This window comes from Lampetra fluviatilis, chromosome 3 (genome assembly GCF_964198595.1).
Source record: "Lampetra fluviatilis chromosome 3, kcLamFluv1.1, whole genome shotgun sequence".
NCBI classification, from domain to species: domain Eukaryota; kingdom Metazoa; phylum Chordata; class Hyperoartia; order Petromyzontiformes; family Petromyzontidae; genus Lampetra; species Lampetra fluviatilis.
The window spans coordinates 20,575,296-20,581,511 of NC_136277.1; positions in this window are offsets into that span (position 1 = coordinate 20,575,296).

The following is a 6,216-nucleotide window of genomic DNA, read 5'->3' on the forward strand; positions in this document are numbered from 1 at the left end:
CGTTTAAATGTAGAGACTAAGTAATGAGACGACGTCAATATTTGCGTTTGTTTGATTTGTTACACGGGTGATCCAGTTTAGCCAGTTTCCCAGCTATTTTACAAGGGAGATCCAGTGGTGTGTGAGCACGGCACATCAACAAATACAAAATACAAACATTAATATTGCAGAGAGCAAGTACACGGTCCTGAAGGAATATTGCACAACCAACAGACGGTATTTAACAATCGTAAACAAAAGACAGGCAAATCGAAAAAAACACAACAAATATGAGCGCAAGGGGAGCCATACAAAAGTTGGGTGCAATGTGCAAGTAAGTTCTGTATTTTGGTCTCATCTATAAAAGCCCGCCGTTCCGTTTGTCCGTCATCTAAATGATAAAAGCCTTTCAGAAGGTCTGAATCAAAAAGTTATATAAAGTGGACCCCCCAGCCAGATGTGGGGGTAATAAGTTGATCCAACAGGTTTACAACAATTGTCCACCCCCCCAAAAAAAACGAACTCCCCCCCCCACCCCGTGGTAGAAATATACCATATTCAGGTGGAGTTGAGGTAGATTACAGAGTTTGTTTCTGTAAAGAAATCCAATTGAGTGTTTTTATCTTAATGGCCATGTGATCAATATGGGCCTTGAAAGGAAATTTCGAGTTCAGGTTAATGCCTAGATATTGATCTGCTCAATAAGGTGTTAGTTCAGAGCAGCCATGTGCATAGGTGGCGACGCAGGTTTGAAGCAGCCTGAGAATAACATTGTCTTGGTCTTTTAGCATTGAGGACCATGTTTAGGGCATTCAGTTGAAGATGATCAAAGTCCTGTTTTACTGGTAGGAACGAAGTGAACCAGCCTACAATAAATTATATCGTCCGTCCGTCCGATGTCCAATTAGGTGTAGCAACATCGCCCCCTACTGCAAACACTTGGCAGGACCCTACAAAAACCTTTAGACTCAGTGAGGCTTTCCTGGCTAAACAAGTGTAACATTCCCTTATAATTCCCTGAGATAGTTTTTAATTAAAACATTTAAATTAAAAATTAACTCACAGCGGCCTAAAGCCTACAGCTGGGCCTAAAGCCTAGAACTAGGCCTCAAACTCTCTCTTCGTATCGTAACCCCGCGTGTGTGAAAGGGAGTTAATGTTTAACAATGTTACATTCCCTGATGTTTTTAAATAGAAACATTTAAATTTAAAGCTTTTACATTATTAATTAAAACATTTTAATTAAAAATTAACTCACAGCGGCCTAAAGCCTACAGCTAGGCCTAAAGCCTAGAACTAGGCCTCAAACTCTCCCTTCGTATCGTAACCCCGCGTGTGTGAAAGGGAGTTAATGTTTAACAATGTTACATTCCCTGATGTTTTGAAATAGAAACATTTAAATTTAAAGCTTTTACATTAATAATTAAAACATTTTAATTAAAAATTAACTCACAGCGGCCTAAAGCCTACAGCTAGGCCTAAAGCCTAGAACTAGGCCTCAAACTCTCCCTTCGTATCGTATTTGTTCGTTCCTATCAGCCCACCCCGCAGGGACCTGTTAGATGCTGTTGTAACTCACCCATGGGATTTTCGGAGACCATCACGGCTCTGTCATAAATATAAAGATGAATAATGCCTGAGTGCAGATTAGAGATGCCAATATTGTTGCCGTACAGAGTAAACAGGATATAGGGTCAAGCACAGAGCCCTCGGGAACTCCTTTAGCAATGGGGGTACTTTCAGATGATATTTTATTGATGGAGACACATTAAAAATGGTCAGAATAGTTGTAAATCTAGCTAGCTGCACAATCCAAAAATAAAATGCATTTTAGCCTTTACAACATTACAGCGTGATCCACAGTGTCAAATGCTTTAGAGAAGTCGAGGAATAGGATAACACAATGACGACGAGATTCAAGACTGTTGAAGATAAAGTCAAGCACATCGAGTAACGTAGAGGCTGTGGTATATAGTCATTTATTATTTAAAAAACAGATTAGTTAGGACGGAATATGGCATATTTTCAGATGAAATGAGTGATTTGCGATTTAGATTGTTCTCAAACATATTGATGAGAGGATTGAGATGAGGCAGTGATTTTTAGGAAGCCATTGGAACTGTGCGCTTTTAAATCTAGATTAAAAACTAATTTCTTTAGAACTGCGTTTTGTGTTTAGTTTGTTGTACTTCCCCGCACTTTCGATCAGCATGGTTGGCTAGTTCAACAGACATACGTACAATTGTTCTGGTTGTCTGCAGGTCAAACCACATATCTACTTCTTCTCTCGTACTGCATGAGTTTGAAATTCCCTCCCAACGTCTCTTCCCAAGTCCTTACAACCTTGTTAAATTCATGAAATGTGTTACAGTAACTCTAATTCTATTACAACTCTGACAGTGCTGTTTGTTCCTGGCCGCTTGCGGTTTTGGGTCTTTGGGCCTGTCCACAGCAATTATCTTTTAAAAGGCCATCGTGAATAAAACACGTGGAAATGAGTCATTTGTTTTATAATTCAATTTGGTTTTTTTGTATACATTATGAAACTAATATACGGCTGCATTTCAAGATGCATATTGAAATGACTGTTGTTCAGTAAAAAAAAGATTCGGAAAATGAATTAAAGTATAAAAATAAAATATATAGCTACTTAAAAAAGCACCCCACTGAACACAATAATATTTATACAACCGCATCCAGACAGTGGGTTTCCAAGGAGCTTTTCTGCTTGAATAATCGTTTATTGGATTTAAAGATAGGTTTCAAAAGTCAATCGGATGAGCACAAACGTTAGAGCTCCTTTAAAATACTTATTTTACTTAAACGCATGCAAATATTAAGAGGTACAGTGCAACAATATTTTCAGTAGTATACGCAACATGCCTCGAGGATTCAAACAAGACGTAACATGTGTACGAAAGTTCACAGCCCTGGGTGCACATGCAAATCAACAATCAGTGTAATGATTAATGATGTGCTTAAAGCTGATATCTAAATACTTGAGTCACTTAGGATTTTTTTTGACCAGGTAATGAGAATCAAGCTTCTCATTTACCCAGCCCCTTGACTTATTTACTCACAGGTAAGGAACGTGACCTTTCAGATTGGCTTCATCTATGTCCAGTTTTAGCATGCCGAAATATTAATTGAAATATGCACGACATACACGAACACATAATTATATATATACTTACATATATTACATATACTATATGTGTGTGCAATTACACTGTCGTTGACCAAATCATCCATAATGCACCTGATCTCTAAAGTATTTTACCAGGTAAGGCCCACTGAGTAATATAGCTCATTTTCACAAGCGACCTGGCCACATATGATAGGCCAACTCGGAGGATTATCATCATGTGAACATGTATAGCAGCCACATACTCTAAACGCATGTTCTAAATGTGGAGGGAAAAACCGGAGGACCCCGAGAAAATTCAACGCGATCATGGGAAAAATATGTAAACTCCAAATATACGGGCATCAGGTCGGGATTGCACCCACGACCTCCTGTGTACCAGGCGAGGTAGTTAACATCTCACCACCGTGGCGCCCCTCCTTATGGCCTGCTCTCCTAACCGTCACTATAATTACACCACCACTTTTAATAATCCCACTCTCTATCTCAACCACTGTCATCTTTTATACAATTTAATAATTGCTGTGCCGCACCGTGGAATGAGGGGCTATATTGATCTATATAGGATAAGAAGAGGTTGTTATACGCTGCAGAGCCATGGGGTAGATAGCAGAACAGCTCGCAAATATCCATTATTGTGCTGTGCTTCTATACACCCATGTCTATGAAAGTATCAGGGCACTGCGGTGGCGAGATGTTAACTCCCTCGCCTGGTATGCAGGAGGTCGTGTGTTCGATTGTGACCCTGGCGCCTATAAGTTTTAGAAATTGAAATTATTATTTGGAGTTTGCATGTTCTCCCCGTGGTAGGGTGGAATTTTGTCCGGGTCCTCTGGTTTTTTCCCCCTCCACATTTAGAAACATGCGTTTAGAGTATTTGGTTGCTGTAAATCTCCACATGTAAGCCACTTCGTTGAGCTATGAAATGTGCCAGCTCGCTTCTGAAAAAGAGCTCAATTGGCCTTACCTGGTAAAATAACAAAAATAGTTTATTTTAAATACTTTCTATGCTCCCCCGCCATCACCAACAAGTACTTGCCATACTCTTTGGTTCTTTCGGTAAAGTCACGTAGGTATAAAATAAAATAAATCACGACGTTTCGGGCGCAACACAAGTGTCCATCATCAGGTGGTGATGTACGTGATGGACGCTTGTGTTGCGCCCGAAACGTCGTGATTTATTTTATTTTCTACCTACGTGACTTTACCGAAAGAACCAAAGAGTATGGATTCCTGCAGTCACTAAAGCTTCAAATCAAGTACTGACCAGTGAAGTGAAATGTGGTCAAATGACCCTCGCCATTATCTACATTGGATGGGGATGCCCTCATCATCCAGCAGTGCATTGACAAAGGGCTATACAATCGTTCCTGTGCGAAATAAGCTCAACATACATGCATACACACGTGTTTACACAGCAAAACACGCACGTACAGTACTATAATACACATGAGGCCGAGTTCATGCTGAATTTATAAGCACATTTTGACTTTTGAAGTGTATGCAAATAACAGCTTTTGAAATGTTGATTTCAGGAATGTCAAAACTGCATGCGATTTTATTCCTGCAATGTTAATCTATCAAAACCCTACATAAGTCTATCTGGATCATGCTCAAGTAATAATTAAAGCTGGAACATTTGGATCACACAATTCTGCCAACACTCCCCGATAATCCTACTCTCATGCAAGAAAAGTTGGGTGGGTGCACCTTAGTGCAAAACAGCACTTTCAGCACAAATGCCTTTGGTAAGGCGCAACATTAACACACACACACCAGTCAAGTCCATCACTACAAAAGACCCCTTTCAACTCGAGAAGTGAATGAGCAAGCTCAAATATGAAAGTGTTGCCAGTTTGAAATACCAGACTACCACTCACGTACCTGAAACGTGAGGCTAAAATTTATGCGGAGATTGTAACGTTGAGGGTCGTTGTGAAGTGGTGCAGATAAAAGTATTCAAGCAATACCGTCTAGACCTGTATCCCTTAACGTTCTGCCAGAAACTATGAAGGTTATGAGTTGAAGATACAGTCCACACTAGAAAATTGCGTTATTTATTTAATTTGGGGGGTGGGGATGGCTAGATGTTTGTAAAGAAATATACTGTGGTCCTATTGTCTGAGCTCACCATCAACATACGTACGATATGAAAGAAGTTCAACATACATACATAGACCGGTTTTGTATTATTATTAGGACTCACCAGTGCATTATAGTCACCAATTAACAGATTTGATTTGCAAGTAGGGATCTCACATATATGGTTCCCAGAGGCAAACTTTGCAGGAGTGGTGAGTGCTAAATAAGGAGGAAAATCAGTCTATGTATTTAAAATCAGTGATATTTAGCAGCATGCGGTACAGTATTTCCATTTCTCTCCGGGTTTGAGTTCGTTCTTAATTGTGTTATCGTCCTTGACCACAAGAGGGCGGGATGACCATGCTGACACACTGATGGTCGTGAATGTGCCCCCCTCCCCACACCATACGAGTCGCGTGGCCCATTTGACCATGGTTCACGATGCTGGATTATAAATGCACAAATGACATCGCACAGACTTTAGTACAGTAGTTGACGTCCTTGTAACATTGCACTGTCCAAGACTTAATCACTTAAAATGTTATCGCTCGTAGTCTTCATGTGGGCAGACTTTTCAATTCTAGCCACGGAACTCTGGAAAATTCCACCACTTCCTCTGCTAGGAAAGGGGGAACACAAACACCACAATATTAAACTCCTCCACTGTTAAACTCTTTTTTATTTACGCCCCCATTTTGGACCCAGGAGTGCTGAGTTCTAGATTTAGTTGGCGGAGTTTGTGTACCCTCTCTCCCTTTGTTGCGGTTTATGTCTGGTACCGGGCCTCTTGTTGTTTTGCTTTTTTATTTTATCAGGTAAGGCCCACTGAGATATAGAGCTCTTTTTTTCAGAATGATAGCTCAACGAACAACGAAGTGGCTTATCATGGGAAAATGTGTGAGCCACATACTGGAAGCGCACGGTTCTAAATGTGGAGGGACAAACCGGAGAACCCGGAGAAAAATCCACGCCAAAACAACACATCTGGAGGATGATTATTGATCATAAGT